Genomic DNA, 23,377 nt, shown 5'->3' with positions numbered 1-23,377 from the left:
AGCCACAACCTATGAGACAAAGTCTCTCCTACATTAAATGGAAGGCTCCCCCTTCTCACCATTCCTTGGATCAAGTCAAGGTAAGTAAGAAGTTGAGAGATTTTGGAGGGGTGTTACCAATATTCTTTCCTCTTAAATTTCAATAAATAATCCACTTAGCCACAAAATGAGTAATGAGAAATATGAAATCTCTAACTAAACTTCTATTTAGTATCTAGAAATGGTGATATTAATAAACTAACACTAACTCAAAGGCTAGCTGAAAGCATACCAGTTTGGCTCTAGGTCCTATTTTAATCTAATTTATAAGAAAAATCACTACCATTGGGGCACAAAGACTTCCAAGATTAGATTATCTCTTGTCTATAAGAAAACCCTCCATTATTGTGGTAAAAATACTTTTGGAAGTAGGTAAATTCTAACTATTTTTTGAGAATTTCAGATGGTAATACAAACTAGAGTCAAAGCTTCTAGTTTATGTATTACCACAATTTCTCCTAGTCAAAGGTTTGACACCAACTACTTATTTTACTCACTATTCTCTTATTATTGAACACACAATAATAACATGAATCAAAGACAATATGCACAAATGACAATCAAATCTTCTAATTTTCTTTGTCATAACTTCCAATCAAATCTTTGAATCCAATTATTTCTTTTATTCAGTTTTCTCCCAATTCATAGTACACAATTAAAGTTATGCTTGCATAAGTGTGGTAGAGCTTTCTTGCATACAAAAAAAATATGATTTTTACAATGATGGGGAACTCCTTATATAGACAAAGGAGTTGAGAAAAAGATGGAGGAAAAACTAGGAGCAACTCAACCAACTTTGACCTAATCTAACTAATAATAGAAATTATTGGATTACATGTCATTATACATGTAAATAATATTAAAGATTAAATGTCCTTAAAATTTTAAATCATATTAAATATAATTACAAATTCACATGTAATATGTCCTCTTCAATTACAAACATGAAAGAAGAATAAGAATGATAGAAGAGATAAGACATAATCCTAGGGATTATTCTGAAGGGTCTTGTACTTGGCTATGATATCACAAATAATCATAGGATCTAGAGTGCCTATATTTTGTACCACTGCATTCACCTTGATAACCATGGTATTGCATCTTTTGATAGCCTCCAACTCTCTTCGATGGATTGTTCACGTTGTCATTTCAAATCTTGATGTGATCAATATTTTTCTCATTTGAGTTGTTGAGAATTTTTTTTTTGTAGATTAGCACATTATGAAGTCTAGCACTTTGAAAAACTTCTCGATGGCATTTGAATATAAACTTGAAAAAAAATTCTATTAGCACCTTTAACTCTTTTTTTGAAGAAAATTTATTGCCATATTCTCACATGAACATAGGTTCCAAAACTATCATCGAGAAAGTGGAGACCACATAAATAATTTCTTCTTTAAAATTAAAGCTCATCTTCTTAATAGGATGTCATTGTTCTTTATAGAAATTCTGGCATATCTTGACTTGGTGCAACATGAAGATGGGATCATCTTCTAATGAGATTGAATCCTTGAGAACTTTTGGGATTTGAGTTACAATGAAAAATCCATAAGGGATGAGTGTTTGAAGTATGGATTAGACACTTATGAAACACATATGATGGCTGGAAATGACCCACAAAAGCATATGTATTTGGATGGAAACAACCAAAGTCAAACATGGAAAGCTAAATTGCATGTCAGCAATGATGGGCTTTCTTGGGTATGGCCAAGAATACAAGTTGGGATGCATATGGATGCATGCAAAAGATGACTTTGGTATTTAAAGAGTGATCTTCTACAAACATTGGATTCTCTAGATGTGAGATTACATGTAAATGTAGATGGAAGATATGTTTATGTGTAAATGCATATGAATGATGGAATTATATGTGGATGTGGATGTAGATGAAAGATGATTCTACATGTAACAACATGTGGGGAATGAAATGAAATGTGATATGGCATGTGATGATGAAAGTGTAATGAAATGATACATTTTCATGAAGAGGTGGAAGGTGGAGAGAAGTGAAACATGCTCAAGTTCTTGGGAAAGAACTTGCAACTTCTTCCAAAAGAAGAAAAATGAGAAAGCACGCAAATAAACAATGAAAACAAGCACAAAGAAAACACATACATTTGTTCTTAAACTCAAACATGTCAAGAAGAAATTTACTTTAAAGTAAAAATTTGAATTTGGAATTTGGGAAAAATCCAAAAGTATGAAAATGATATGTTTCATCATATTTAAAGGAAAAATGCACTATTCATGGCATATCTATGGACAAATGTACAACTTCAAGCTAAAATATGCATGGAAATAGAAAGATAAGAACAAATTAATTAACAAGATTTGAAATTTCCTTTTATTTGAAAGTTAATGAGCGAAAATAGCAAGAATTATAGACTTGAAGACCAATTTTCCTCCAAATCCATATTTACAAACAAATATTTAACTTCTTCCACACTTGCAAGTAATGAGCATTCAATGGTTGGACTTGGCATGAGAATTCCAAAAATGTAATCTCCAAAGGCAATAGAACACATTAAAAATAAAAAATGACCCCTACTGATAGAAACATATGGGCTAGAAATGCTATTTTTTAAGTTTTTTGATCAAAAACGTGTCCTTTTCATGCAAAAATCTAAGTTTTTTTTTGCAAAAAAAAGCCTCACAAATGCATGTATATTGATCTTTTTTTCTTGGATATTCAAAATCATGACCCCCAAATGCATATGCATGAACCCAAATGTCATGCCCAACTTTTTAAAGCCAAAACACCATTCAATATTTATTTTTATTTTTTTTTAAAAATACTTACTTATATGTAACACATATGAAGGGATATAATTCTGATTTATTTTAAATTAAATTATTCTTCCAATAATATGCATGTATTCTACAAAATAGAACTAAATGTGTAAGTCAAAACTAAAGTAATACATAAAGGACATAATGGATCTATATTAGAACATGATTAAGTACATCATTTATGATGGTTTTAAACTCTACTTACATTTTCTAATAGATTAATTTATTAAGATAAGAAAGTAGCATCATTACACATGGGAATATTCAAATTTCTTTCTTCCTTACATTAATCAACTACTAAATCCAATTACAAAATACATATTGATCTTTCATTTGAGAAAACTATATTTTCTTGAGAACTTTTACAATATTATACAAGATCTCCAATTACTTCTTCCTTTGATTGTTGCAAGGATACAACATAGTAGAAACTTTGATTTTCTTTATTTCGTAGAAGCCTAGTAATATTCAAATAGATTTACCAATTAAAAGATTTAACTAGGTGGTCTTATATAACATGAAGAAAATGTTCCTTCCTTCTTTTAACATCCAAAAAATAGAATAAAATAACACATGAGAATAGTTCCCTCTTAATAGATTTACATCCGACTTTTATGGATTTATGCATGAATGAAAATTACACTTTTTTGAAGACTTGGTACACAAAGCTTTTAACCCAAATTAACATGAAGCAATCCATCTTTATAGTTATCCCATGCTCTTCCCCAAATCCATTCTTTCACTTAAGACCTACAATACAATATCATACATGCCCATAGAATGCTCACCTCCCAACCTAGGCCTTTACAAGGCCACCCCCGAGCAAGGAGAACCAAATTTGAACAGGTGACGTACAAACTCACACACAACATAAATAGAACAAGAAACAATTACATAAAACTCCCACCCAAGGCTTGTTCACAAAGGGTCTATCTAATACCCAAAAACAAGGTTAAGGTAGACCAAGTACCCATATGGAGAAAGCCAAAAGTTAAACATAAATAAATTTGGCTTCAACAAGGCCAACATACAAATAACTCCTATCTCTATTTTTCATTCACATAAACCTTTATCACCCCCAATTCATATCAACCCTTATCACCCCCAAATATTTAAAACAACTTTGGCAACATGGACCCCATACATCCATGATTTTCCTCTCTCCTACACAAGGAGAGGTTCTACACATAATGGGTTTTCAAATGCCCTTCATCCCAAGCTACTCTACCCTCCCAAGGGTGAGTCTGCCTTATACACCGAACATTACAAGACTCATGACAACACAAAAAAAACAAAAAAATCAACATTATAGTTATATTTGTTTACAACAAGAGACTTCACAAAGACTCATTTCAATCCATCATCAACACTACATATACATTGCAAATATAACATTTCACTCTTGCAATGTCTTTCTAAAAAACATATAAAACAACAAAAAACATGCAAATTATACAACAAGGGAAGTGAAATAACCAACATAGAATCCAAGATTAAGGAAATGAAATTTGTAGTAAAGCTCCGTTAAGACTTCCCACCAATTCTTCACACAACTCCCTCTTTCTAAAATCTCTCTAACTGCTAGTGGTCTCTAAGTTTGGAGAGTGGATAACAATCCAAATGTTTCACAAAAATTATCCCTAAAAAGGGTCCTCCCTCCTTCCCATCTAACTCTCATTAATGAGTTATGGGTCTCCATCACTCATAACTCCTTCTTATCCCACCCTTCATAACTGGAATAAAGACTAAAAATATGGTGTATGGTATGGCTTCCTTACACTTTAATTTTCATCACTCTTCAAAGGTACCCTTTATAAAGGATCATAAATAACCTTTTTTACTCAAAAATGCTGCCAAACCCATGGTTCCACAATTACGATAGGTTATTTTTGCCCTAGCTACCCTCTAGGGTATCCTATAACCCTCCAAAAACCCACTTCTAACTCACCTATGGGTTCAAGAGGTTTGACTCAAATAATATCTCATTCAATGATGGGATTAACATAGGTGATACCTTAGGTTACCAATATAGGTTAAGATTCATTATTTTAATAATCCTTGTGTTGGTCTAATTTTTTACAAAATAAATTTCGTCTAGTCTAGGTATAAAATATCAAAATTGAATCCATTGCTTGCCTACTAGGGTTTTGGTTTTTTGGCCTTGTAATTTTAATAACCTTTGAAAAAACTCGTCAAACCCTAAGTCTTGCATTCTTTTTGAATTTATTCAAGTGCAAAGCCTTTCAAATTTTGAATATTCCTTGACTCGTTTAAATCTTCCATTGTACCAAGTGCCTTTTACCCATTTTGTTCCCACTATTTGATCTTTATAAGAGCTATGGTTGTGGCATCATCGCTATGTGAAAATGAACGTGTTTTAATGATAGTGACATAGCAACTGTCATGAAATTGACTGGCGGTGTCGTAAAGTGGAGAATCGGTCCCAGAAAACTACATTGTTTCAAAAAGGTTCAGTCATGTGCTTCATGTCAGAATTGTCATAACTAGAAAAGGAACCAAGTGTAAAGAATTGCAAGTGGCGTCATCAGAATCTAGTTTTTTCGATGAGTCACTATGTCATGATCAGAGAAATTTTGCACCCTGCTAGTAGTGACATAATGCCTTATCAAAGAATATAAAAGATCATAGATTTTGAAAATGATGATGACTGTGAATTTCCCAAGTGGTATTATGGATGTGCACTTCTATTACTTTCTCAATGGTATTGATTATGGTAATCATGTTTGAAAAATAGATATCTTCTGAGTACAAAATTTTAATTGTATTTCGGAGGTTGCTATGTCACAACCAAAAAAATAATGGATCTCATCGATAGCGACATAGCGACTTCACAAGAAATGGTTTAGTGGCAACAAATCTTTGAAGGTGGGTCCCAACATCTGCTTTGTTAGAAATGAATCATGTAATCTTTTGGACATGGTGGCAACCTACTAGAGACACATATGCACTAGAATTTTTAAGAACACCGAAGGTTGCTATGTTACGACCAAAAAATCTTTGCACCTCGCCGGTAGAAAAATAGTGCCTAGCCTGAAAATGTGCATGCGGTGGGATCCAAATCACATGATGTCACAACAAGGATCAAAATATTAAATTATATGTCAATTTTATAAGACATTTCCATGTCATCAATAACATGGACCCACACCCAAGTCATAACTCAAATGAAAGATAATGACCGTTCGATTGAATTAGATCAATGATCATCACCAAGTCACTATGGAAACTTGTGCACTATTTACTCAACATGACATGGTGACTGAGGGACCCACCATAGTTATATGCATGTAATGCAATTTCCTTTCCTTTAGATTAAGCTTAGATCTATAGCTGTCACTTCGTCTCTATGGAGAGTTACTCAAGTTTTAAGGATAGCAACATAGCAAGTAAAACAAATAGATAGGGGACCGACCATATTTGTATTAAGTAATGAATCAAATGTCCTCCGCTCGATCAATATGAAATGAATGGTTGTCGCTATATCACAAAGGCAATATGCTCACTCTTTATGTATAGCCAAATAGAAATTTGGCGAAACGTGTCCTCAAGGATTAGTGGGTCTAATTTGAAATGCCAGCAGTGAAGGAAAACTATAGGTGGAGAATTTTCATTGGATTGACAGCAAGCATGTCAAGTGGAAAATGAGTCATCCCTATTTTCACTCCTAGATTGTAGGATTTTTTGAGATCAACGGTGTGAATTTAAATGTAGAAGGTGGTGCCACTCTATTTCTCTTATAGTTATGAGGAATGAAAGCTTCACATGTGAGCAAAAAACAAAGTATATTGCAGAAGATCTCACCATTTCCATCCCACATGACAAGATTTCAAGCTTCCAAAGTAGAAGAAATTAGTGAGAATTTGTACTGAGCTTGATCAAAATGTGAAGCAATTTCCCATTGTTTGCAAGACATAGCAAGATTATAGAGAAGAGAAAGCAAGAAAATCAAGTTCCCTTATACTATAACCTTTGTAGCAATTTAGTTTTCTGCAAACTATATCCAGTATGCCTCCTAAGAAGGTATTTTCTAGGTAGAAAGATTATTTGGCCAGGAATATCCATGATGACCTGCTTGAATTGCTCCCCGAGTCTACCACTGAAACTATGAAAGTGAAAAAGTTAACCTCGTTAAGCCCTAGGCTCAAAATCGCAGATGGGTTATACGATAAGGGGAATTGGGTCTGAGATGCAAAAACTTCTGAAACTAGTCCTTCTTTATTTAAGAAATGGTTTTCAAAAAGGAATGTATTTGCCCCACATGCCAATATCTAGAACTTTGACTTAGGAAAATTAGTAGTTCCAAGTGTTTTTATGGCTTATGACCTTCTAGAAGTTGTTGCAAAAAATTTTGATCAAGCAATTAGAGTAGTGAGAAGAATTGATGGTAAAATTCTAATCATAATTAGCCCAAAGGAATTTCGAGAGGTATTTGGCTTAGGGCCTTTGAAAGACTATCATGTGCCTATTGACCAACAAGAATTAGAGAAAGAATGTGTGTCAAAGAAGGATACAATTAGGTAGGATGCACTGAGGGCACATATACACAAAATTAGAAATTTTATAGTGATTACAACATCCTCTAGGGAAACTTTCAAAAGGGTGTATTTCAATACCAGGGCTATGGAGGCATACAGGACTCTATGTAGAGTTTTTGGTGAAGAAGAAGAGGATTTTATGCCCATAGGTTTTATGTATATGATCAGTCAGATTTCTTCTTTTCGTGTGGATATTATTTTTTATTTTGCCTCCTATTTAGCAAAAGAAATTCACAATGGCCTAGTTGGGATTGCAAGAGGCAAGGTGGAGAAAATTATCAGTCACTATTCCTTGTTGATGCATATGTTTTTGTTCAAAAAAGTAACATATTTTGGTAAGGAAATGAAATTGAATAGAGAACAAGATGGGGGAGCATTGTCAGTCCAGTTATGGAGTGTAGATATGACCTGGGAAGTAGAAAAGGCTAGTTTTATCAAGTTTGATAGGTACTTTGCTTCAAGTTGAGGTGCCTATTATTAAGTGAAAATCCCAAAGTACCTAAGACATTGGTAAGTCTAATTAGGCCCCTGAACAATCCTATTGGTTTGAAAGTTTCACATAATTGGGGAGATATCATCCCATACTTAGTTTCAACTATCTTTAGAATTTATGGTTTCAAAGGTACTCCTCATGTACTACATTTCCCAATTCCATTAAAGGTAGGGGTAGCTGAATTTTTGTGGCAGCTAGGAGGATTGGAGGAAACTTATTTGTTGAAAAGGAAAAGAGGGTCAATATTCCCAACTTGCACTGTAGCCCACCAATTTTTTATCACAAAAAGGGGTTGGCTTTCTCTGTATAAAATAGTAGATCAGTACAAGATGGCTATCTCTCATCCCCATTTTTGTGACATTGAGGGATTGTATAACTTGGCCTTCAGGCATAGAATCAAGCTTGGAAAAATTGAAAATGAGTCATATTTTCTTAAGACATAATAAGAAATGAGTTCTCCTTGCAAGAACAGGAAACCAAGAAAGAAAAATGGAGAGTTTTCTCAAGGGCTTTGGATTTTATTCATTGTTTTGATGAAAATTATAGTCCTCTGGGTAATGCCATCACAAAGGCAAATAGGATAAATAAGCTCATGATTACTTTCCCTAAAACAATGGAAACTATGAATGATAAAAAACAATTTTTTTATTAATACTTATCTAGATAAGGCTAAGGAGGTAATGAGGAGATTGGGATTCACTCCCAATATAGGGGCAGGACAATTGATTGTCCAAAATAGGTTCGGTTACAATGTAATTCAAAATAAGAAGACTATTGTGGATAAAGGTAAAAAAATAGTAGGATCCACTAGTGTTGTCTTAGAAGAAAGACCTACTAAGCCCTCCCCTAAGAGGTGAAAAATAATAAAAGATCAACGTCCTCAAATTGAGGAATATTCACATAGACAATCCCCTCTGTAGATTGAAGAGGAATAGCTTAATGGAGAGAAAATTGAACAACTAGGGTCACAAGGGAGAATTCTTATTACCTAGGTAGAATTAGATGAAAAAACCCCTCAAAGCCTCCTATTCCAAGCCTAGAGTTGACAGTAGAAAATTTTAAAGGAAGGCAATAAAACCCTGTGATAGAGCAAGCTAGTCAACAATTTTTGTCAGATAATAGTTTTGTTAAGTCCAGAGCTTTCCACTAGTTTGCATGGAGAACAAACATAGGAAAGTATGAAGAAAGATGTAATAAGTTAAGAACAAAGAATCCAAAGTTGGAGGAGGTAGCCTTGCAAAATTGACTAAAAGAAAAGATGATGCGAGAATTCCAAAGTATAACTCCTGAAGAGGGGAGGCAGATGGTGAGAGCATCAATTATTTTACTACTACCCAATTGGGACATAGCAGATGATCTAATTTTTAATTTTGTTTCAAATAAATTAGACCTATAGGACCAAAATAAGAAAGAATTAAAAAGGTACTACTTTTGGTGAGGACCAGGCCACTTTGGTTATATGGTCATTAAGGAAGGGATCAAGGGTTGTTTCATCACAACCAAATGATGTTGGGTTAATGGGAAATATCATTGTAAAAAGAGTAGAAGATGCCTCCCATGTGGAGGTAACTCACATGGGTGTTGGAACATCTCATTTTGTTTTGGCTACTACAGAAAAACAAGAAAAGACAGTGTTTGACCTATAGAATAAGTATGAGAGAGTTTTGGAGGCTTATAATAAAGAAGTTTAGAAAAGAATTGAACTTGAAAATAAGGTAATGGGGAGGTCTTCCAGGCCAAGAATCACATATCCTCACCCTCTAGTGGAACCTTTTAAATTCACTCCTCTCATAGAAATGTCAGATACTCCACAAAGGCCACAATATTACAAAGTTGAAGATTGTGAAGAAGAAAAGAGAAAATTATGTGCTTTACATGTAGAGTTGAATGTGCAATATGAAGACAAATTGAAAAAATCTCTCATGTATTTGGGAGATAAAATTGAATGGCCATTATTTTATGATCAATTAGCAAGAATAATAAACATATGGGATGAAATAAAAGAAAATGATGAGGCTTTGAAGCCTATTGTGAATAAGTGGGGAAAGAGAAGAAAAGAAATTGCATTCTTATGCTACTCTATCATAAGGTCTTCACATGATCAAATTGAAATAACTTATGATCTTTCTCATGATCTCATAGAATTTGACAAAAGGAGAGTTGAGTTACAAAATAGAATTGTTAGCTATTTGGATAAGTATAAGAGCTAGAAATTTGATTTATTCCCACATGCTTTGGATAGGAAAAATAGATTGAAAAAAAAAAAAAAGATGAACGGGCTAAAGAATTTGATGATTTATTTTGTCTGAGAATGAATAAAATCATCAATGAAATAGGACATGCATGGTGGGCCACCACAACAAAAGAAATGGTGAAAGCCCAAATATTCTTTGATTCTTTGAAACAAGATTTTGTTGATATTGACAAAGAGGGTGAATATGTTATCACGAAGCAATACCATATTTTGCAATTTAGTTGGCCAGATGACACACTTTTCGATAAGTGGATGGAAGATAATTCTTCTGATGAACAGTTGGAAGGAGCTAAAAGTGATGATGATGAGACACATGAAGATGAAATATAGATCATCAACTCACTTCTACCAACACATGAGAAAGAAGAAGAAAAAGAAGGGAAATCATCTCGTGTGAAAGATACAGTGGACCAGATGGATGATGTTGTAGAAATGAAACCAAATATAACTGTCACCTTGGTAGTACCTGATGATATAAGTGGAAATGCCAAAGTAGAGGTGAATTTGTAGGAATCAGAGCCTAAAACATCATTGGAAAATTTGATAGCTACATGTGTCGAGGATTTAGAGTGAATAAAGGCCAATCATGGGATTTGTAGCATTTGAAGATGTAACACAAGAGGGGCCTACCAAGAAAATAATATGATGTATTACCTTTCTATTACACAAAGTTTTTTCTTTTCTTGTTAAGAAAAATGTAAATATCTTTTAAAAAAGGACACCTATCAATTCTCGATGCCTATAGCTTGTTGCATCTCACTCTATAAAAGTGAGATTCCAAGGCTAGAGAAGGGTCTGATTTCTAATACAATTTAGTTTATATTGAGTATGGTTTGGTCTAGTTAAACCTATGCAAAACTTATGATGTATTCTCTCTACAAATACTTGGAATATATTGACATTACAGGGGTCTAATGTCTTCTCTAGAGTCATTCTGAGTTTTATTACAATTGTATGCAAATCTTCAAAGGAGATTAATACAAAATTGAACTATTCTCATTTTTTTTTTTGCTAAATTTTGTCTCCTTTGTTAGTACCTAGTTATTATGATATTGTGTGAGCAAAGCTTATCTACTTGAATACAATTCACTTAGGTTGTATGTCAATTCATTATTTCTATTGATTCAATGAATTAAGTAAATGTTTTAGTGAATTTGATGGGATTGCTATGGTAATAGAAAGGATGTCTGTAAGAATGAATTCTAGTAAGAATTGGTGATAATATTTGTTGTAATGCAACAAATTAGATCTATAAATTGGAGTAGACTCTAAATCCAAATGGAATGGGTACTGATCTAATTAATCTAGTCTACACATAGGTAGATCATGAATAAGCGCCAAGTCTAAAATCAAAATCAACTTTATTTTATTATTTAAAGAGTTCCAAAGATGTTCAACACTTGTTTGCATGTAACATTTTAGCTTTAGTTAGCTGGTATTGCTGGAAATACTTGCAAATCTGAGAAGAATTGTGACCAAATCTGTTTATAATGATGTATATCATCTGAAAATGTCAAGGAATGGATAAACTATGTATATGTTAGAGATAGAAGATGAGAATCAAAATGAAACTAATATAATTCTCATATAACAAAATTCATTTGAATCATCCCCTAGGTATACCCACCTTGGTTTTGCAAAGCCTAAAGAGTAGAAAATCGTTCCTAGTTTTGTTGAAGTTGGATCCAAGTAATATATATACACAATCAATAATGGGAAATAGCTAGTCCTTAGATTTGTGAGTGTTATTATCTTGGTATTGAGCTTTTGTTGTTCAATAGTTGAAAATCTCTAACAAAATGGTTACTCTACTGGGGAGTTTTCCAACACAAGTGTAAGAAGTACTACAATGTCTTTGGTTTTGTTGTGTAGTTGTTTGTCAGATTGTTTGGTATAGCTTGTGGTTATAGTGGACATGTTTTAGTGACAAACCTTGAGAATTTAAAAAATGAAAAAGAAAACCAAATGCCATAGATGTCCACTAATGTACACAACCCTTCCAAGTGTCTTATCTATCAAGCAAGAGTTATAGGCTTATGATCTTAGTGATTGGTTCATCTATATGTCAAATATTTCTATATTATCTTGTGTCCTTTCCTTGAAGTCAACAGTAATTTTAATTGTTTTATTTTCCTTAGAATAGGGTGGCAACTCAGTTAGGGTTTTGAAGCTAGTGCTTGTTTGATAAATAGTAAATATGGCTAACGAGAGAAAAAAACACAAGAGCCAATCCTGATGTACCAATGTATACTAACTTACCTCAAGGTGGTAGGAAGAACCTAAATAAGAAAAAGGCATACCCAAATCCTAACTGGAAGCCAAGAGGTAGTGTATCAATTAATTCTCAATACCAACCAGTGGTAGGGATAAAGTCTTCTTCACTTAGCTCTAAATCAGAAACAACAAGACTCTTACGAGGACTATTTAGTACCGCATTACTAGATGAAAGAGTCTATCAGGACAAGAATATGTCTCAATTAGGGAATGCATCACCAAGGCCAGATCTCATAGCAAAGATGAACCATAGGTTAGGGTACAAGAATGCTTTTAAAAATCCTTTTAATCCTAGAGTTACTCCCTACATGGAAACTAATCTTATAGATTTGGATGATCCTACTGATTTAGAAGCTACTTTTGTAGATCCTAAGGAAGTATCTTCAAAAATAGAAGTTCTAAAGAAATGGGTTGCAGAAGAAGAGGCTAAGCATGTTTGTTTGGAGAAAGAAAGAGAGAAAGCTACTTTAAATTCCATTGTTGAAAGAGATAATTTTCTTAGAAGGATAGCTACATTGAAAGAAAAAAATAAGAAGTTGGAAGAAAGGACCTCGGTCCTTCATGCTGATGTGTTTGGAGATATATATACTTTAAGATCTAAGGTTCTAGAACAAGAAAAACTCATGAGCCAAAGACAAGAACCTGTCATTACTCAAGTCCAAGCTTACAAGCCTGTCCAAGTAGACCCTACAGAACTTACTATGAAAGCTACGAATAAAGGAAAGGGCAAAGCTATAGGAATCCAAATAAATGAACCCCAAGATCTACCAAGAAAATCCATAAACCCTCCCATGTCAAAGTTAGTTCCAGATCTGGAGAAGGCTAGAAAGGAGAAGGAAGATCTTGCAAAAGATCTTGAGAAGGTTGAGAATGATGCCCAAGCAGAAAAAACTAGGAGAAAAATCTAGTTCATAAAGTCTAATTTTGCATTAGCTTCATGGCCAAATTTGTCTACCCCAACTTCAACTTTTGTACCAGCTTGTGGACTAGTAATTTCAACTTAGGGAATATCTCAATCTGACCCTACCTCATGATCCACCATTAGTACTCAAGCCCCTATTGTCCAACCTCAATAATCTCAAAGTGTTATTCTCAACCAAGCCAATGTAGCAAGCACCTCAAATGTTTCTAGTTTTCAAAAGAAGCCCATCTACATGGAAAAGTATAGAAAAATGTCATTTGTGGGTATTCATAGTGCTCCACATCATATATCTTTTGATTTAAGAGATAAAGTTGTCAAGTTCTATGGAAATAATGTTGTTACTGATGAAGAGCACTTAAGAGTTTTTATAGATATGCTAAATGACTTTGAAGTTAAACATGAGGATGTGGTGATGAAGTTATTTTTTCATTCACTAACTGAAGATGCAAGGGATTGGTTCAAAAGATTACTTGATGATAGCATTAGTTCATGAAGTGATTTGGAGAAATTGTTCAAAGAACAATATGGAGATAATACTAATGTTGGATTTATGTTGAATGATTTCAATAACATCAAGAAGAAACCTAATGAGTCTTCATTTGATTTCAACATAAGATTCCAAAAGGGTATGTACAAATTGTTCCAGGTTATGAGGTTGAATGAGGATGTTTGTCTTACAACCTATTTTAATGCTTTTGACAGCAAGATGGCTTACCAATTGAGGGATAAAGATCCTAACTCTTTGAGGGATGCTTATAAGATTGTAGTGAATATTGAAAATAATAGGAAAGCATCTGGAAAGCTTGGTAGGAGAGATGATCCAAAGTTTTTCAATCCCAAGAATAACAACAAAAGGGAAATTGATAAAACACCTACAGGAAAGAAGCCTGAAGAACCCACAATAGGTCAAGTGTTGGACCTTTCAAAAAAGATGAACCCAACTACTTTCAATACACATAAGACAAATATTGGTGAGAAGGCCCCTATGAACAACAACAATTTATGAACAACAACAATTTCAATAGACAACCCAAAATGCAGAACTACCCTTATGCCACTTAATGGAAGGATGGTAAGCCAATTCCTAACCAAATCCAAAATGTAAAAGATAAGGGTACACCAAATCTTATGCAAAGAAGTTTTGTTAATATAAATGATGATGTGTCATGGTGTATCATTTGTCAGTCACCTCACTCTTCAGAGTATTTTTTAGTTTCTCAATCATTTGTTTCAAATCATAGTGCACAAAATGAGGATGAAGAAGAAGAAAAAAGGCATGATGATGTAAGCTATTATATGGTGAGCATGTGCAATTATTGTGTGGATTATGATTTGAAAGAAACTGAAAGTGATCTTGAAAATAAGAAAATTGCCTATCAGTTACATCATCAACAAGTGTTCTCAGACAATGAAGGTTATGATGAACATCAAGTATGTGCTACATCTTCTAAAGTTGGTCATGTAAACTTGAGAATTCCCTCTAAAGAGGAGATCGATAGGATCACTATAGAGATGATCTCCCAAGTACATAGCAATTACAATTTGAGAAGCAAAATAGTTAACAATTTTGTTGGGAAGCCTTCTAGTATATTCATCAAGGATATTACACATAAGATGAAGGATGAAAATAAGGAGGCTAATATAGAGGCTATTAAAGTTAAAGACATCAAAACCAAGAAGTGGGAACCCAACAAGAAGGTTCAATTTCAAATAAATGAGACAACAAAAGCAATTGTGCAAGAAAAGAAGTTAGGATCTGATACTGTTAAGCAAATAGTGGTGCTTGTTGTTCAAAAAATTTCACCTCTAGGTATGATTGTGAAACCCACTATATCTCATCCTATTGATATGATATCCATGTTGTCACAAATTACTGTTAAAGTACCCTTATCTAAACTATTTAGAACTGAAGAGCATAAGAGCAAAGCCTTGTCATGGTTGGGAGGGATAGAAAATAATAACAATAGCATAGAACAAAATGCTATTCAGCACACCCCATTGGTAGTAGAAGATAGTAGTATTATATCTCAAATTCCCCAAATGTTCTTGGATGATTCATCAGTTGCATATATAAAAGATATTGACCCATTCTTTCTCAGCCTAATTATAAAAGGAAAAACCCTAAAAAATTGCATGATAGATTCAAGAGCTTCTAACACCATCATGCCTTTCAAAGTTATAAAAGCCCTAGGGTTGAAAGTGGATACTAAGCAAGGTAGATGTAGAGCTATGGATGCTAGAAATGTTCCAATTATAGGTACCATAAATGCTTTACCATTTAAGCTAGTTGCATATCCTAAGGTAGAGTTGACCATGTCAATCCTTGTAGTTGATATTCCTCCACATTATGAAATGTTGCTCTCTAGAAAATGGAGTGTTGCTATGGGAGGTAGTTTACAATGTGACCTAGCCTATGCAACTTTTCACATAGGAGATAAGGTTGTTAAAGTAGTCAAAGAGCCAAGGGTCAATCATATTTTTGGGAAAGAAATTGACAAAGATGCTACTTGTCTTTTAGACATGAGTGTGAATGCATTCAAAGCTGAGTTAATTATCCTAGAAGTTGAGAAGTTGCCTGCTATGATTGAGCATGAAGTTGAATGTTGTATGAATTCACCAATATTATGGACCATGTTCTTTGATGGGGACAGCTCTAAAGAAGGTGCAGGGGTAGGAGTAGTATTTTTTTTCTTTGGAGAAGAACAACTTTAGGTATTCCTTTACTTTGAAATTCTCATGCACCAACAATATAGCCAGATATGAAGCCCTGTTATTAAGATTGAAAGTTGCTACTCATAATGGCATTAAAAGATTGCATGTTATAGGTGATTCTGAATTGATTATCTCATAGATAAGGGGGGCATATGCCTCTAAAAATAAAAGATTAAAACATTATAGAAATGTTATCTAGGATCAAATAGAATTCTCTGGTGCATTTGGTATTTCATGGAGAGATAGAACTCAAAATAAGATGGCTAACTTATTAGCAAATGTAGCAATTAAACCATAGGAGGTATGATTTGTAGGAGTTTCACAAATTGAGGTCCAGAATAGATCCTCAATACTTGATAATATTGAACATTGGAAAGTATTTGAAGATGACAAAGACATTGTGAATTTCTTGTTGAATGAAGATAAATACCATGGTCAACAATTGGACTGTAGTGATTTGGTTGAAACCATAGATGGGAAGGAAATAATCTTTGGTCAAGAGATCATACAATTAAAGACTAATAAGTACCTAAAGGTTTGGTTTTTTTTGGAGAACATGTTTGATAACCAAGATAGCGTAAGGCATGGGGCTAAAGATTGTAAACCTCAAGAGCTAGAAGAGATAAATTTGGGTACCAGTGAGGCCCCTAAGAAAGTTTATATTGGTCAAAATTTGTCAGCTAAAATTAGAAAGCCTTTGATTGACCTACTAAGAAAATATAGACATGTTTTTGGATGGTCATATGATGACCTAAAGGCTTATAAAGAAGATCTTTTTTAACATGTCATACCATTGAAGGATAATGTAAAACCTTTTAGGTAGAAACAAAGACCAGTCAATCCCACTCTAGCCTGTAAAATGCAAGAGGAATTGATGAAGTTAAGGAATGGATGGATAATTAAACCTATTAGACATTCCACTTGGGTCTCAAATCTAGTACCTATCAGGAAAAAGAATGGAGATATTAGACTGTGTGTGAATTTCAGAAATCTGAACATTGCTTCCCTAAAAGATAATTATGGGTTGCCAAACATGGAAGCTATGTTGCAGCAACTGGGTCTAAACTTATGTCCATGATGGATGGGTTCTCAGGGTATAATCAAGTTCTAGTGAAAGAAGAAGAACAGTTTAAGACAGCATTTACAACTCCCTGGGGAACTTATGTATATGTGAGAATGCCATTTGGATTGATTAACGATGGTGCCACTTTTCAAAGGGATATGGATTTAGCTTTCCATGAGTACATCAATAAGTTTATGGTTGTATACAAGATGAAGACCACTATAGGCATTAGGAGAAGATTTTTATTAAAGCATTGGAATATGGAGTTTCATTAAACCCTAAGAACTATACATCTGGGGTAACTGAAGGCAAACTATTGGGACATATAGTACCAAAGGATGGCGTAAAGATAGATCCTAAGAGAGTGGTAGCCATCAATAAGGTCCCTAAGCCAAATAATGTGAAGGGAATACAATCTTTCTTTGGGCAAGTAAACTTCCTAAGGAGATTTGTTACAAATTTTGTTGAGATTAGTAGGCCTATTTCAAAAATGCTTAAGAAAGGAGCTACTATCAATTGGGATGGTGAACCTTCACAAGCATTTCAGAACATTAAGACTACTATAAAAAATGCTCCAGTCCTTAGGACCCCTGACAGCACAAAACCTATGCAAAAAAAATTTTTGCATCTTTCCATACTGTAGTTGCAATTTTGTTATAGAGAAATGAGGAAGGGTATGAACAACCTATTGATTTTTTTAGTAAGTCACTGCATCTTGTTGAACTAAAATATAAGATAAATGAGAAACAAGCATATGCTTTGGTAAGAGTTGTTAAGGCTTTTAGATGCTATTTGATAGGTTCCATTGTCATTGCATTTGTGCCTAGTGTTATTGTAAAGGACATATTTTCTCAACAAGAAGTGTCAGACAAAAGATGCAAATGGATTAACAGGATCCAAGAGTTTAACATTGAAATACAGATAAAAAAATTGGTGAGAGGCCATGGATTAGCTAAGTTTATGGCTTAGACTAACTTAGATGCTAATTAGATTAATATGGTAATAAATGATTTGAAGTCAAGCCTATGTGATATGGACTAGTGTGAATGGTACACCAATGTCATCCATTATCTGCAACACATGGAAGCCCCTCCTCATTTGAATGAGAATGAAAAAATAAATACCAAGTTACAAGCTATCAAGTATATTATTGTCCACAATGATTTATGGTGGAGAAATTTTGAAGGAGTTCTACTAAAATGTGTTGATCAAGAAAAGTCAAAAGAGATACTGAAGGAAATGCATTTTGGAGTTTGTGGAGGACATTATATGGCCAAGACTACTATCCACAAAATAATGAGAGCTAGTTTATGGTGGCTTTCTCTTTTTAAAGATGCTCAGGTGATGGTTAGAAAATGTGATGCCTGTCAGAGATTCATAGGTAAGTTGAAATTCTTAGGAAATATTCCATTGAAGTCAATAGAGGTTCAAGCACCATTTCAACAATGGGGAATGGATTTCATAGGAGAAATTTCTCCTAAGTCTAATACTGGTTATTCAGATACTAGTTGCCACTAATGATTATTTCACAAAGAGGGTGGAGGTAGTCCCTGCAAGAAATGCAACCAGTAAAGTTGTAAGTTGAAATTCTCAGGAAATATTCCATTGAAGTCAGTAGAGGTTCAAGCACCATTTCAACAATGGGGAATGGATTTCATAGGAGAAATTTCTCCTAAGTCTAATACTGGTTATTCAGATACTAGTTGCCACTAATGATTATTTCACAAAGTGGGTGGAGGTAGTCCCTGCAAGAAATGCAACCAGTAAAGTTGTCAATAATTTCTTGCTAAATAACATTATTTCCATATTTGGTTGTCCTCAAAAAATTGTAACAGATAATGCAATGTGCTTTAGGTCTAAGGAGTTCATGAAATTTTGTGACAAGTATGGAATTACAAGATCAACTTCTTCCCCTTATCATCCACAAGGGATTGGACAAGTTGAGTCCACAAATAAGATTTTGTTGAAAATAATAAAAAGGATATTGGATAATAATAAGAAAGCCTGGGATTCTAAGCTAAAAATAGCCATATGGGCTGACAAGGTGACTGTGAAAAAGCCATTAGAGTAGCACCTTTTGATATTGTGTATGAAATTTAGGCAAGGATGCCTCAGAATAACTTGGTAGGACTTTAAAATTACATCTAGTTGTATGATGAAGATATTACAAATGACATGCAAGAAAGGTTAGATGAGCTTGTAGGACTAGCAGAAACAAGGAGAGAAGCTTCTCTCAGATACCAAAAGTTGCAACTACAAGTCAAGACATTATATGACAAAAGAATAGTGAGTAAGAAATTTGAACTTGAAGATTTGGTTCTTATGTGGAATGCAAGAATTGAAGAAAAGGAAAAACATGGAAAATTTGACCCTATATGGCTGGGTCCCTACTTAATTGAAACTCTATGGGGAGAGGATTCTTATTTACTAAAGGATCTATCAGGTAATATTGTTGAGCTACTAGTTCATGGATAGTTCTTGAAGAGGTATTTCTAATGAAATACTTGTTTATCCATGAACAATAGTTCTTAGTCTTCCTGTTTCTTTGTATATTTTGTATATTTTTGTAAGTCCCTATAAATACCTTAGTACAGTGGTTTTCTATGTTTTTTGTTTTGTTTCTATGCTCTTTGAAGAAGTTGTCATTATTGATCAAGTATACGATTTTCTCTATCATAGTTTCTAGATTCTTGCTTAGACTTGGTTAGTCTATCATCCCCAAACAAAGCCATTGTTGGTCTAATTTTTTACAAAATCAATTTCTTCTATTCTAGGTATAAAAAATTAGAATTGAATCCGTTGCTTTCCTGCTAGGGTTTTTGGTTTTTTGGCATTGCAATTTTAATAACCTTTGAAAAAACTTGTCAAACCCTAAGTCTTTTGTTCTTTTTGAATTTATTCAAGTTTGAAGCCTTTCAAATTTTGAACATTCCTTGATCTGTTTAAATCTTCCATTGTACCAAGTGCTTTTTACCTATTTTATTCCCACCATCTAATCTTTATAAGATCTACGGATGTCACATCATCCTTATGTGAAAATGCAAGTGTTTTAATGATAGCAATATAGTGACTATCATGAAATTGACTGGCGGTGTCATAAAGTGGAGGGTCAAGCCAAAAAACTACATTGTTCAAAAAGGTTCAGTCACATGCTTCATCTCAAAATTGTGAGAACTACAAAAGGAACCAAGTGTAATGAATTGCAAGTGGCATCACCAGAGTCTAGTTTTTTCAATTAGTCGCTATGCCACGATTGGAAAAAGTTTGCACCCTACTAGTAGTGACATAATGCCTGATCAGAGAATATAGAGGATGGTAGATTTTGAAAATGATGGTGACTATGAATTTCTCAAGTAGTATTATGGATGTGCACTTTTATTACTTTTTTAGTGGTATTAATTATGGTAATCATGTTTGAAAAGTAGATATCTTCCCAGCACTAGATTTCAACTGTACTCATGAGGTCGCTATGTCACGACTAAAAAAATAAAGGATCTCACCAGTAGTGATATAGCGACTCGATGAGAAATGGTTTTGTGTGGAAAATCTTTGAAGGTGGGTCCTAACATCTACTTTGTAAAAAATGAATTATGTAATCTCCTAGAAATGGTGGCATCCTACTACAAACACGTATGCACCAAAAATTTTAAGAAGAATAGAGGTTGCTATGTCACAACTAGAAAATCTTTGCGCCTCATTGGTAGCAACATAGTGCCTAGCCTAAAAATGTGCATGCGGTAGGACCCAAATCACGTGATGTCACAACAAGGATTAGAATATTAACTTATATGCCAGTTCGATAGGATATTTCCACGCCATCAGTAACATGGACCCACACCCAAGTCAAAAGTTAGATGAAAGATAATGACCATTTAATTGAATCAAATCAAAGATCATCACTAAGTTGCTATGGAAACTTGTGTGTTTTTTACTCACATGGTGAATGAGGGGCCCACCGTAGTTATATGGGTGTAATGTAGTTTCCTCACCTTTAGATTAAGCTAAGATCTATGGTTGTCGCTTTGTCGCTATGGAGAATTGCTCGAGTTTTAAGGATAGTGACATAGCGAGCAAAGCAAATGGATAGGGGACCCACCACATTTGTATTAAGTAGTGAATCAAATGTCCTTTGCTTGATCAAGATGAAATCAATGGTTGTCACTATATTGCATAGGCAATATGCTCACCCTTTATGTATAGTGAGATAGCAACTTGGCGACATATGTCCTCAAGGATTAGTGGGTCTAGTTTGAAATGCTAGTAGTGAAGGAAAACTATAGGTGGAGAATTTTCATTGGATTGACAGCAAGCATGTCAAGTGGAAAATGAGTCATCCCTATTTTAACTCTTGGATTGTAGGATTTTTTGAGATCAACAATGTGAATTTAAACCTAGAAGGTGGTGCCACTCTGTTTCCCTTACAGTTCATTTATGAGGAATGAAACCTTCACATGTGAGCAAAAAATAGAGTATATTATAGACGATCTCACCATTTCCATCCCACATGAATAAGATTTCAAGCTTCCAAAGTAGAAGAAATTAGTGAGAATTTGTACTGAGCTTGATAAAAATGTAAAGCAATTTCCCATTGTTCACAAGACATTACAGGATTATAGAGAAGAGTAACCAAGAAAATCAAGTAAGTTCCCATTTACTATAACCTTTGTAGCAATTTACTTTTCTACAAACTATAGCCAGTGTGCCTCCCAAGACGGTATTCTCTAGGTGAGAAGATTATTTGGCCAAGAATATCCATGATGACTTGCTTGAATTGCTCCTCGAGTCTACCACTGAAACTATGAAAGTGAAAAAGTTAACCTCGTTAAACCCTAGGCTCAAAATTGCGGATGGGTTATATGATAAGGGGAATTGGGTCATTAGGAAAATTAGTAGTTCTAAGTGTTTTTATGGATTATGACCTTTTAGAAGTTGTTGCAAAAAATTATGATCAAGCAATCAAAGTAGTGAGAAGAATTGATGGCAAAATTCTGATCACAAGTAGCCTAGAGAAAATTCGAGAGGTATTTGGTTTAGGCTTTTGATAGACTATTATGTGCCCATTGACCTACAAGAATTAGAGAAAGAATGTCTGTCAAAGAAGGATGCAATTAGGCAGGTTGAACTAAGGGCACGTATAGGCAAAATTAGAAATTTTCCAACGATTATAGCATCCTCTAAGGAACCTTTCAAAAGGGTTTATTTCAATACTAGGGTTGTGGAAGCATACAAGACTCTATGTAGAGTTTTTGGTGAAGATGAAGAGGATTTTATGCCCATAGGTTTTATGTATATGATCACTCAGATTTCCTCTTATGGTGTGGATATTATTTTTGATTTTGCCTCTTATTTAGCAAAAGAAATTTACAATGGCCTGGTTGGGATTGCAAGAGGCAAGGTGGAGAAAATTTTTGGTCACTATTCTTTGTTGATGTATATGTTTTTGTTCAAAGGAGTAACTTATTTTGGTAAGGAAATGAAATTTAATAGAGAACAGGATGGGGAAGCACATCCAGACCAATTTTGGAGTGTAGATGTGACCTAGGAAGCAAAAAAGGCTAGTTTTATCAGGTTTGATAGGTACTTTGCTTCAAAGTTGAGGTGCCTATTATTAAGTGACAATCTTGGAGAACCTAAGGCATTAGTAAGTCTTATTAGGCCCCTGGAAAATCCTTTTGGTTTGAAAGTTTCACATAATTGGTGAGATATCATCCCATATTTAGTTTCAACTATCTTTAGAATTTATGGTTTCAGAGGTTCTCCTCATGTATTACCTTACCAAGTGCCATTAAAGGTAGGGGTAGCTGAATTTTTGTGACAGTTAGGAGGATTGGAGGAAACTTATTTGTTGAAAAGGCAAAGAGGGTCAATATTCCCAACTTGCACTATAGCCGACCAATTTGTGATCACAAAAGGAGGTTGGCTTTCTTTGTATAAAATACTAGATCAGTACAAGATGGTTGTCTCGCATCCCCATTTTTGTGACACTAAGGGATTGTATAACTTGGCCTTTAGGCACAAAATCAAGCTTGGAAAAATTGATCATGAGTCATATTTTCCTTAAGACATAATAAGAAATGAGTTCTCCTTGCAAGAATAGGAAGCCAAGAAAGAAAAATGGAGAGTGTTCTCAAGGGTTTTGGATTTTATTCATTATTTTGATAAAAAATTATATTCCTCTGGGTAATGTAATCATAGAGGCAGATAGGATAAATAAGCTCATGATTACTTTCCCTAAAAAAATGGAAAATATGAATGAGAAAAAAAAAATTATTAA

Source organism: Cupressus sempervirens, chromosome 10, assembly GCF_028749045.1.
Source record: "Cupressus sempervirens isolate cs-2001-9-10 chromosome 10, ASM2874904v1, whole genome shotgun sequence".
Classification (NCBI taxonomy): domain Eukaryota; kingdom Viridiplantae; phylum Streptophyta; class Pinopsida; order Cupressales; family Cupressaceae; genus Cupressus; species Cupressus sempervirens.
Note: the sequence above shows the minus strand (reverse complement) of the source record.